This window comes from Anopheles aquasalis, chromosome 3 (assembly GCF_943734665.1).
Source record: "Anopheles aquasalis chromosome 3, idAnoAquaMG_Q_19, whole genome shotgun sequence".
Lineage (NCBI taxonomy): Eukaryota > Metazoa > Arthropoda > Insecta > Diptera > Culicidae > Anopheles > Anopheles aquasalis.
In genome coordinates, this window is record NC_064878.1 from 39066867 (window position 1) to 39079409 (window position 12543).

The window sequence follows — 12543 nt, forward strand, 5'->3', positions numbered from 1 at the left end:
TACGACCCATTATCACAATAACTTGAAGCAAATTTGCTCCCTCCACAATTGCTTGAGGTACCGTGCAATACGTTCAACCTGAAGACCATTCAATCACTATTTCAGCAGCGCGATTAAACGAATCCCACAAACGACAGACCAACCACAGTTAGCCCCACAGCAGACAGCCAGGCAGACAAACGAGAAACCAAGCCCCCACATGCCAAAACATTAGCACCAACCGCGTCCAATTTACGCTTCACCTGTCCAAGCTATCTAGATGCAAATGTCCTCTACCAACTGCACCGCGAATCGGCACATTCGTTTGGTCACAAACGACCCCCAAATGGCACAACATTGATCGAGCGGAGTGGAGCCACTTGGCGGAATAGGTAAGAACCACCTCTCACCACATCCTCGGACATCACCTTCATCATCATCATCATCATCATGAGCGTCTGCATATGCCGATGGTTAGGCGAAGCGAGATGCTGCATGATACTAACATTGCATACTCCCTTCTGCTTCCCCTCTGACGGATACGTTAGTGAATCGTTTCAGCATTCCAACTCAACCTCTATTGTGTCCCGTACCAAAGTGTGCTACTCTCGTCTTATGGCTTTATCCCACTGCTGTGGGTCTCCTATCCCCTCCTGTCACCACCGGAATGTCCCTGACCCGAAGCAGTAATATCGTCGTGTCGCCGGACGTGCTACGGCGATACTCTCTTCATTCTCCATCAACTGTCGAAAGAGAGTGCACCGTCTAGTGGCAAAAAACGAGGAATCCAACTAAATCTCCAGCAAATGGACAACATTCCTGGGGCAACCGGCCGGCCAAGTCTCAACAGCCAGCCAAGTAACTAATGCTGTGGAAAGTGGAAACCATGGATTATGCCATGAATGCATAATCAGCACCAACCGAGCAAGCTCTATCTGCTGGCTTGCTCCTGCCCCACCACTCTGTCACTCTCGCTTAAATCTCTTCACTTTCTGTATGGCCAGGGTGGTGGCACATCGTTATGCTACCTCTCACCCGTGGAGCACCACGAGCAGCAGCTACCGTGAGCAGGAGACATAGGACCCACCCAAAATGTCAAGTGCGCGCGCGACCGGTGGCGGTGTATAACTCAATTGGATTTAAATTTCATTAGAGCGCAAATATTCAAATTGCGAACGACCGGCGACCATTGCCCAACAACCAGCCCGGGGCCCGTCCCAGGTCTACAGGACCAGATTTTCCCGACCACCAACCAGAGAAGCACCAAAAGCAAGCGGCAGCTGCTCGGTGGTGGTATGCTAATAAGTAGATTGGCGATTGAACCCTGACATAGCGAACAAACTGTTCCCACTGGGTGGCTGCGTCATATGCTGCGCCCGATGAGCGGGGCATATGAATTCGGATGTCCAGCCACCAAACAAGTCCGACATTCCGGGGAATTCTGGAATTACACAGAACACCAATCCAACAATCAACAAAATCAACTGATGAAAACACAGCAGGGGGAGATGGTTGATGTTTTGATTTGATCCCGAGTATCAGTTCACACCTGAGGGAGCTGCACTGCAAACAATCCACATCATCTCATTCAGACATCATCATTAGCGAAAGGGGGCGTAGTTGCAACAGAGGAGGTGAGATGGATTACCTTAAAGGCGCCCAGTTTCGTACGGTGTTAATCAACATACAGTTGCTAGACGTCATGTTGATGACAGTTATTACCTTGTGCATGCCCAGTGGGCTCCATTGTGACCGTTTTATTGGCGAGAGCGCCCACTCGCTCGTATAAGGCGGGTTTTTGGGTTGTTTATTGGCAGAAGGGATCCATCATCCCTCTGACGATCATCGAGAGATACAGTTCAGTAAGGAACATCTGCGATAAGCATACTACAGAGCTTTCACAGTATAATAGACCCGAAACATCGATCCCGATGGCAATCAAAATGCGCACCCACGGCGTCGCTCGATGGCCATCACCCACCGCAGCGCCCAGCAATCGATATGCGCCGAAAACATCATGTCGACAAGAATCTCCATGAGCGGCGAGGAGCGAGGGTCGAGAACATGAGAAGAGAATGCCGGAGCGTTTTTTTTTATAATGAAACCTGACGCGCACCCCCTAGAAGGTGTATGGAAGAGCTTCTCTTCAAGGGAAGCTTCACTTCAGGGACTTCTACAGAGATTTATACACCCTCAGGGTCTGTTGGAGTTGTGGTCGGGGAAGTAGAGGAAAGGAACGGTGGCTGCTCTCCTCCTCTCTCTCTCTCTCTCTACACTATATCGTGATTCCAGTTAATAGTGAAGAAGCTCTGAACAGACTTACTGGGTGTTCCGTGGAGCGTGTAACGCAGCACCCACAGCAGGTCCCGGGACTTGACGTAGCCGAGAAGTGGGGAGTTGAGTTGCGAGATTCTCCTTCTCACACTCTCTATCTATCTCTCTGTTGCACACACAGAAGGAACAAGCAAAGCAGAGACGGCGCGCGCTTGAACCACGTTCACCACCAACAACTTCTTGAAGACGGTTGGTTGGGCGGCGCCCGAGCGGTGCCCTTGGCGAAAGGAATTTGTAATACACCGGAGAGAGCAAATCGGCATAATCTTTCCGCGCTCGGACATTTTCCGCCCTTCGCGACCAAACGATGATGTCTACGGTAGCGAGCGACGCCGTTCTGTGGAGCTATATCGAGCACGGTAAAGATTGCAGAGTGCAGACAGTGTGGTTCTTCACGGAAGGGCAGCCACCACGTCATCCTGCAAGCATTCAATCCATTATCCACAGGCAATCGGTGCCGGGCTACCGGTGCGGAGTGAGTGTCGAGGTCTTGCAGAAATGAAAAATCTTACTCCTCTTAAGGTAACGTAGAGCTTTACGTCGCCATCATTTAGCTTTCATCGACGGACGCCTTTCATCGAATGCCGGGGCTGCCACTAGCTACCGCTACTACCTCCGGCGAGTGCTCCCTGGTTTTTTGTGCCCTCGAAGTATGACGGGACTGCCGCCCTTGGCCGGAGGACAAGGAACCCGGGAGAGGAAAATTGCAACATCAGTGCCCAGTAGCCCAGGGTGTTGTGGCGGCGACTCAGTCTGCTACAGAAAGCATCAGCAGTTGCCTTGGAAAGTTGAAGGTCGAGACCAGGATGGTTCGAATGGACCGAAAGAAATGTGCAAGGAACACGAATCAACCAAAAGCGAAATGGAAATAACCATATTAATATCCCAAGGTTCTTGGGGCAGCCATTGGGGAGAATCCAAAGGCTACACTGCTGCTGTGGTACGTGTACAGTGTCCGTGAGGTTCCGAGGCACCGACTTATAACTTGCTGGCGATTTTCTCTTGCCCATTGCCGTCGTGCAAACCACTACTCCAAAACTAGCTTTACTCGCAACATTGGCGCTCGCAAACACTGTCGCACACGTTTTACCGAGCCCGGCACAACAAACGTGATACGGATCGCGACTTCTGCAGGGATATCCTACAAAAGGAGGGCCAAACTTCTGCCTGTATTGGTCTGTCTGTAGTGTACTGTAGACAAGTTGGAGCAAATGGGCAAGAAGGCCCAACCAGGGGAGGAAGGATGAAGGGGGTTTGGACGCACATTTTTGGCGATCGATAAATAATTCAAAACGAACGGAACAAGCTGCTGCTACTGCTACCGATACCAACTCTCCCTTTCTCTTGCTCTCTCCGTCTCTTCAGCAAAACAACGTTTTTGTCGGACAACTTTGTGGACAACAATTTATATCGACGCCATCATGCGACAGTTGGTCACGACGAACCCAGACGACAAGGCACAGTGCGCCGCATGCCTTGGAAGTGAGGAACAAAAATCAGAAGAAAATAATGTTTCATTTCACTTCAGTACAGTGAAGAGGATGGCAAAAGTTGTGCATTAAAGTGACATGTAAAATCGGAATCAATGACCCTGATGTGTTATGAATTGACTGGAAAGCTTATCTTATCCTTTTCAAACGCCGAGAAATGGTTACCGCAATTGTTGTTCAGGCAATAACTTCTAAAGAGGATCATTGTAGTTTTGCTCTTAGCAAATAGTTTATGAAATTATATTTCGAATGGATGCTTAGTATCTAAATTCTAAGATCTAAGTTACAAGTTTTTAAAGGATTAGAGGAGATCAATTCACTCAAAAGGGAAGCCCTGCTAAAATTATCCCGTTTGGAGCAAACTGCCTTACATCCTAAATAGGTTGTGTGAGAGCAGTGAATGTAAATGAAAAATCCCTTATTTCTGTCGTGCTCTAGAATACATCCTGAAAGAATAGTGAAAGCAGCATACGCATGAAGTTGCATAAACAGTGAATGAAAAAAAAAAGAAATCTCCTTTTGATGCAGAGCTCAAACCCGCCATTGTGCGACGACGCAAAAGATTCACAAACGGACCAAAAGAACTAAGACAAAGTACACGCTCTTCTGCACTGTCGCACAGCAGAATACGAAGGAAGCATTAAGCAACGAAAAGGCTCCACAACTTCTTCATCATACCATCCACCAGGGGGGGGGGGGGGGGGGGGGGGTGGGGCGCTGCTGAACCACAAAACACGACGACGGCGGGACCACCATTGCCACCGCCATAAACTTCTCGCTACTCAAGTTGTTAACGACCAGAACCAGCCTCTCTTCTCTAGCCCGTGAGCGTTTGCTGCTGGTGGTGTGCTCTACATCGTCCCGTGTTCTCCACACCCTCTCTCCCTTCTTTCTGCCAGATTCTTTTCCATTTCGTTGCCGCTAATCTCATAATTTCATGACAATTTAACATAATATTGTTCCCGCGTACGATTAGCACATAGCCTTCTTTTACGCTCTACGACGAAAGAAGAAATGGTCTACGACGCAAATGGCACAGAAGGAATATCATTGCTTTTTCTCGCCTTTTTTCTGCCATTGCCAAGTGCCCAGCAAAGGAAAAAAAAAGGCACGCGGCCAGTAAGTAATGGCTGCTAAGCTCTTGCCGCTACCACTGCACTGTTGTGTGTTGTGGAACTCGACACTTGTGGGATGCCACCGTGCGCGGAATCCCCGCCCTATTACGACCTCCTCCTCATCTCTCTCTTGTGAAGTGGAACGCGCACGATGCGAAGCGACGGGAATAATAGAGCGCGACACAGATGTTATGACTTCTTTCTTCGCTGCCACCTCCCTTCCTTTTCGACATTATCTGCGCCCTTTCACAGTTCAACTTCAAGCGCGCCCGACGTCGTCGTTTGTGGAGCTGCTGCTGATCAGCAAGATTCGCGTTTTCTGAGCGAGCGAACGAAAACGAGGCGAGAAAGGAACGCCACCGCAAACCTAGACCAACTCGACGGGACCAACGTCGTGTGCTCTGCTTCTGAGCAGCACCACAGCACAGATCGAGCGAACGTGGTGGTGAAAGAAGAAGCAGTTGGATGATGAAGGGACACACCGAAGACACAAAACGAAGGAATAAAAATAGTATTCAGAGCCAGGGTAGAGCCGCAGTCACCGTCGTGCGCGTTGGAATCGTTGGCGACATAAATAAATAAGATCTCGCGAGGGTAACTCGAGGGCGAGCTCGAGTAGCAAGAGGATGGTATTCTCGCGGATTAATGCATCATATCCGCCCCCTCCGATCCTTGGTTCCTCTGCTTGTGCTTCATTCTCTCGCTCTCCCTCACACTTTCGGGGCTGTTGTTATTTGTGTTTTTATCTGTTTCCCGTTTATTGATATTACGATTGTTTGTTATTGTGACACACCGTTGACAACTGTATCTCGCCTGTCTCGCGCGCATCTCTCTATATAGTCCCTCCTCCTCTTGTCGTTCACATTTACTGTGCTGCGGGTTAGCGAGAGGCACTAGAAAAGAAGAGTCACACTGGAGCGGAGTGGCTTTTCTCGGCCTGACTTCTTGCTTCGCGTGATGCTGTTTAACGACAACAAAACATTCAGCAACATCGCTCGACAAAGAAGAGGATTTAAGAGGATGATGTTGCCGCGCCCATAGACTCCCAAAACTTTTTAGCATCGAGTGTGGAACGGAGGAGGGCGAAATGGGAAGAAAATCATTCACTCATTTTCCGCTGGTCGCGCGCTTTCGTTCACCTTGTTCATTAGTCATGCTAAGGGTCGGCGTGCCGTGCGACTCACCGGAGCGCGAGAGAGCTCGCCGCCCAATTAGTGTGTCGCGAAGCGCATATTTTACGGGCCAACGAGTTCACCGTCCTCGGTCGAACGGATCGGGTGTCTACGGCCGGTGTGATAAAGGGCCACCCCCTCATCGGGGTGGTGTCGGTCGCCGTCGTAGGCGAATTTATTGATTTTCTCGACGCTATTCGAGGGTTGTGGTGTTCTTTTTTTCTTCCTTTCTTTGCACTCTCTCTCGCTCTCGCTATCTCCTTCCAGGCACAACGTTTTCACCCTCGCAGCAAAACCGATTTTGCTATAAAGAGGGGTTGTGATTAATTGGATTATAATGTTATCTTTGCTCGTTTTCACCTTCTCGACGACGAGCTGCCATCATCGTGCTCTGAGTGTGCTGATACTACTGCCAGGCGCTGGCACAATAAGGATCCCAACTTTGCCTGGCAGCCAACGGAGAACGCGGTCCCCGTTCGAGGTGAAAATGAAAAATGCGCAGCTGCGGCGATGGCGTGTGCCTCACATAAACGCCGCCACACGCGCCACGCCAGCCACAAGAAGAGTACACGAGCAACAACGACGTCTGAAAACGAGAGTGAACAACCGAGGGACCGAAGGAGTGGAGAAAAAAAAAACCCTCCGCCCGGCGCTCCATAAAAATTTCGTGCGAAATCTGCTCCAAAACCGAACAAATGAGCTGATAATAATTGCTTAATGGTTCGCTGGCATGGCCATCAACCAGAGGAAAGGTCCGCGACGAAGAAATGCTCCACTCTTCCATTAATCATAAAACTCTCGCGTAGCTGGCGCTTGCTACTCGGGGTTTATCATCGAGCTTAATCGCGGATGGGAAACTTTCCAAAACCAAACACGTCACATCGCTCTAACACGATCGCAATCGCAAACAACTTCTGTCGGACGGACGACACAAGCGCTGCCGGCGGAGTTTAAACGATAATTGAAAAACACTTACTTTGGGAATCAGTATTTTGTAGAGCGCGAGATGATGCCTCGTTTAATGCCAGGGGGAGATCGATCTGTAAAACATGGAGAGGGAGAGAGAGAAACACATTAGATAAAGTTGTTGCAATAAACACCACGAAACCAGATAACATTCAATAAAAACCGTCGCTGCGTGAACGTGGAAAGCGTGTGAGGTGCCCTCCTCACGCTTTATCCAAACACGCTTCTCTTTTACTTTTGATCGGTGTCGGTGCATCGACTTGACTTGAGCCAACGTGTGTGCACAGTCAAAACTTTTTTTTGTGAATTAAACCATTTTTCAATAACATTTGCATCTTTTTTCTCTGCCTACATCAGTCCTTAGCTTGACGTTCGTTTTTTCCTTCTGTTTCGCAAACTATTTTAAATGCTAATGTACGATTTATGAGTTATGGGTTTAAGTTATGATATTTTCAAATATTGTCTCCTAAGTAAATCAATTTTAGACTTTCGACGCCATGAAATATCAAGTGTGTATCTCAAAAATCCTTAACAACCTTGAAGTCAATAAAGTTGCCATAAATTCCAATAATTAACTGTTCTTTACAACTTGTACAGCCAAAAGATTGAAGTATGTTTGATTTTCATTTCAACTTTCAAATTGTAAGGCAAAACAGATTATTATTGTTGTCCATTCAGGTGTCAGTCCAGATTTAATCATTATTGTTCATTTTAAACAACTCCATTTGAATAAAGAATCCAATCCAATATCCATTGGACAGCCCTTCCTTTAGTGGTTTGGATCCGGATACAGTTTCAGGTTTCGTTTTTCATGAGAATTAATTACATATTTACACAAACATAATAAATAGTTCAAATAACAGACACTGTGCAATTGCAATTGACGCAATTGAGTGTATCAAATTCACGTTCTATTCTTTCATAGAACTAATGCTCTAAACGTGTTCTATTCACATTCATTTTCAAAAAATCCTCAATTCCATTAGCCAAACAATAAAAAAAAACATAAACCCAAACCAAATACCCGATCCCCTCCAAACAAAAAACCACTTTTTTCACATTGTAAAGCGCGTTATGCCGTGCGTCAAAACAGACATCATCGCGCCCCTATTGAACGGGGAGAGAGATTCGCTAAATTGTTTATCGGAAACAAATCGACGATACACGGTCGATTGGAAACATAACCTTCCCTCTCTCTCTCTCTCTCTCTCTCTCTCTCTCTCCCCGACAACCATTTGGCACAGATGAAAAAGCTCGCATTTCCCACCACATACCACACCACTCTGCCAGTCCGAAAAACAATGAAACTGACGCAAACAAATCAAACAAATCAAACGCTAGTACCGCCAACCGAGTGCAAAATCCAACAAATCCGGTGGGGGATCTGACCACTAGAGGCGCATGGACAGGCTGGATGGCTGACTGGCTGGCAGCCCGGCGAAGCGCAACAACGCAACCGGAACAACCGATTTTTCACGCTACCTCCATTCCCTCACTTCCCACTCCACAGGAACCAACAGGACCTACTGGTATGGCACGGCCAGGACCATTACCGGCCGCCAGCAATCCCTTTATGTAGCCTTCGTATGTTGTGTGCCTATATCGTCATCATGCAAACCTTTCCCGGCGCTCTGGAAAGGCAGAGATAACACACCGAAATGAAGTCGGTGAGTCGAGCGCGAATCGAGTTTCTGCGGATGGCAGCAGTGTTGGTGGCGGTGGTTAGTGTGCGTGCATGTATGTGGCATGACCACGGCGGGCCGGGAATTCGTTAAATTTTCCTCGTCCAGTATTTTGTGGGAAAAGCACAACCAGCCAGTCGGCGGCAGGTACTCGCCCCCTCCGGCCGGTATGGAAATGCGAATTTTCACGCTCAGTTCCCAGCACATCGCGCTCAATCTGTTAGCCAGTAGCCAGTTGCTGGTCCAGGGGGGGAAACCCATCGTGTGCCTCTAACCTTTTTCTCTTTCCCCTTTGAGTTTCCCAAATTGACCATTTTTGGGGGGCTATTTTCAAATCCCGCTGCTCATTGAACTGGCAACCACCTTTGGAGGCTCGATGGTGGTTGCCTGATGCGCTTATTGCTGCTGCTGCTGCTGCTACCATCAGCATCACCATCAGTAGCAGCATCTGTACGCAATGCCGCGAAAACCGAATCATCTCTATCGCGCCTGTCTGTTCCTCGTTCCCAATTTGTTCGCCAAAAACCGAAAGGTACGTGCATGATGATCATGATCCTGTCGCGTTAGCAGCTCAACCCTGGTGGCTGCCACATCCGAATCCGCATCGGGGTGTGGTTGATTCGCGGATAAAACCTCTCTCTATCTCTCTCTCTCTCTGTCTCTCTCTGTCTCTCTGTGGCAGTGGATTAGGGCAGCGGTAGAGCTACAAAGGTGCAGCCCATACACTCATACCTTTTAAGTGGATTAGCTCCTCATACAGCCACGGTTTTGAACAGCCTTAAATGGATAAACACTGCCAACGCTGATGTGGGCGGGTAGGTGCATGTGTTTGTGGGTGTTCTCCACCCCCAAAGGTGTCCCAATTGCAGCCGGGAATCCGGCACCTGCGGCGCTGCTGCTTTTGGAATGCTCGCCAAAATTAAATTGGTGTCAGTTTATTTTGGGAAAATGCTGACCTCAAAACCCCACCCCCTCCCAGAGCGGGAGGTGGGGGTCCCTGGGTTCCGATCGCTGATTGCCATCGATTTGTGCAGGGTGAGCGAGGGCAATCGAACGACGTGTCACAAAACCCGGGGACCCCCGGGGGGTTGGTTCACAATATGCCATTTCATAATCGGTTTTCAATTATGGAATGCAAACACTGGCTGGTGGTGACCTCGTGCGTTTGAGCGGATTTGAGCACCGGGTTTTCCGGTAATTACAGGGCACAAAGCCAAACCCACCAGGAGTGCTATGCTTCCGGTGATGGGCGGGGGGAGGAATGCGACTACTATGACGTAGAGCGTCGGGCCCCCCCTCGGCTCGATTAAAAAACATGCAAAAAGGATTCATGATTTCATGTTCATAACACATTTGCTGTCGACAAGCTCGCGATCTCTCTCTCACATATCCCGATTATACATATCAATGCAATCCGATGCAGACGCACACACCTTCCCCCCATGGCGGCGCCATGCCCATTTCCCATGGGAAAAATCAATGCTGTCTGATTTATTGCGTGTTTTGATTTCGCCTCTTTACCAATTCCGGATAATCGCTCTGATGCAGTACCCGGTGGGGCATATTATTCGGAAGAAACCGACCGAAAGTCCCCTCTCTCTCCTCCTGTTCCTATTTCAGTGGCATTCCGGATTTTTAAATCGCAGCTCCGCGTGCAGCATAAACTCCGCGTGCATATATTGTGCGCGTCCTCCCCTTTTTTTCCACAACAATCGATGAAAACTGGAAAGAGGGAAAACGGAGACGGTAGGGTAACGACTAAGCGGCCTCATGCGAGCGGCATCCGAGGGCAACAAACAATGCACAAAACACGCACAGATCGACCGTAAAAAATCCGATCAAGTACGACGAGAGGGGTAAGCCACTCGACAATATACCCCGGGAAAGGCTATAAATACACGAGAGAACTCGGCAGAACAAGCGAGTTGGCATACGAACGAAGGGATCGTCTAGTGAAAGAAAACGGACGAAAGGAGCCCTCGCAGCAGCAGAGCAAAAAAAGCCACGATCCGGTGGTGTAACGGATGGCATTTGCCTTCCGTTACAACTTTGTGCCTTTCAAACGCTCCGTTCCCCCTTCTTTCTCGCGTCATTCAGACCGATGCTGATCTGTTTCCGTTGAACATAAAAAGATTTGCTTCTTTTTTTCTACTTCAAAATTGCGCACAACAGACACACGCACATATCACGTTGGGTTGAAATACCAATCATATCGTATTTTGAGTGGAATCATCTTACAAGCAAATCGTCGGGCTCGATCCGATAACAAATTGCGGCCCACTGTGAAACATATTTGCTGAGCCTGTTCTCGGTCAATAAAACGACGATGTACCCTTATCGGGAGATTGCTGTTGACAATGCGATATATATTTTTTTCTTTTTCTAATAAATAAGTGCTTTTGGGTGGTAAAGCGTAATATGATTGTTTGGTATTCCTGTAGCTTTCCAATACTGCATTATTTATATAAAAGCATGATTTTTTTGTTGGAAGAATCCACAAATTTAGTTCAACATTATCATTTAAGATATTGCAGCACACGTTTTGAGAATGCAGCCAAACCTTTGCGCCTTTTTTTTAAGCTAAATTACGGTCTCAACCAGAAATAAACTAATTTCAATGCACGGATCAAAAGGAAAGTAACGCTTACAGCTTCTCTATTTAATATTAATCATCAAATGACTTTGTTAATTGTATTTTATTAGTCAAACGCAAAAAACTTTTATACTTTTAATTTTTTACTGACGGTTTTTAATGTCGTTGTTGCATTACAAATGTTACAAAAACATATCACGCACCAAAAAAGCATATGAACAAGCAAGTTACTATGAACCTGTTTCGGGAAGCCAGCGCTCAAAAAAAAATGAAAATATAAAACTTTAAATGTTTTCACAAATATTTAACAGACACCGAAACAAAACGACCCATAGGTACTCCGATGTGACCCGATTGTCCTCCTATCCACATCACCACATCGCACCTTCAACAACCCCACCGACCGCTGTGTCACTTGCCACTTTTTTTGCAAAATAAATAAAACCCAACTCCCAAAAAATCCACTCTTTATGTTATTGCTATCACCCAAAACACCTCATCGAAATGGCAATTCGAGCGGCAAGAGCGGCAGCGTGCGTCGTCGTTGCTGTAATCGGATAGCCACCGCGCCTCGACGTAATCGGCCCTTGAGAGCAGCACACGGTGCTGCGGGTACCCTTTGCCCCCGATGATGATCCGTTTTTATCGATGTTTGTGTTCACCACCCAACCCTCTAACCCTCATCCACACCTCATTACCAATCGAATTGACACCCTCTCTCCCTGTTCTCATGCATCATCAACGCAGCACGAGTACAACGCACATCATAACGCAAGCACAGCACGATTATCATTTTGTATATGTTAAGATGATGATGGCGATGATGGCGATGATGGCGATGATGACAACGGTAGTAGCCAACATACTACATCCAAGGGAGCTGCAGTGTCGTGTCGTGTTATGTTATGAGATGTGTTTTGATATGCGCCCTGCCCTTCTTTGCCTTAAAACCCGTTCCTTTCCTCAACACTTTTCTTCCCTCCAGCAGCGAAGAAGCAACGGTCACGCATATTCGGTCCGGATTTCAAAAAAGGGAAAGAGATTTCCCTCTTACTCTCATCACACACTCCCCACCGCTGCTGCCGCTCGCTGTCTCTTTATCAGTGAATCGAAATCTCAACCCTCTGATGAGTGTGTTTTGATAAGATTATCTAAGAGCGAGAAAGGAAGGGGTGGCCACACACCAAACCCCTTTCACGACCTTTTTCACAC

The 12543-nt window shown here is 47.7% G+C and overlaps 2 protein-coding genes across 11 annotated transcripts in view; one reads left to right on the forward strand and one right to left on the reverse strand.

The window, feature by feature from the left end:
• LOC126578312 (regulator of G-protein signaling 20) overlaps positions 1-12543 on the forward strand; it is a 268141-nt gene that overhangs the window by 239270 nt on the left and 16328 nt on the right. The gene's annotated exons all lie outside the window — the stretch shown is intronic.
• LOC126578282 (mucin-19-like) overlaps positions 1-12543 on the reverse strand; it is a 97133-nt gene that overhangs the window by 49460 nt on the left and 35130 nt on the right. For all 10 annotated transcript variants that reach the window (XR_007608389.1, XM_050240690.1, XM_050240692.1 and 7 more), the window contains one exon: positions 7067-7130. The gene's annotated coding sequence lies outside the window, so the exon portion shown is untranslated. The remainder of the gene's footprint in view (positions 1-7066; positions 7131-12543) is intronic.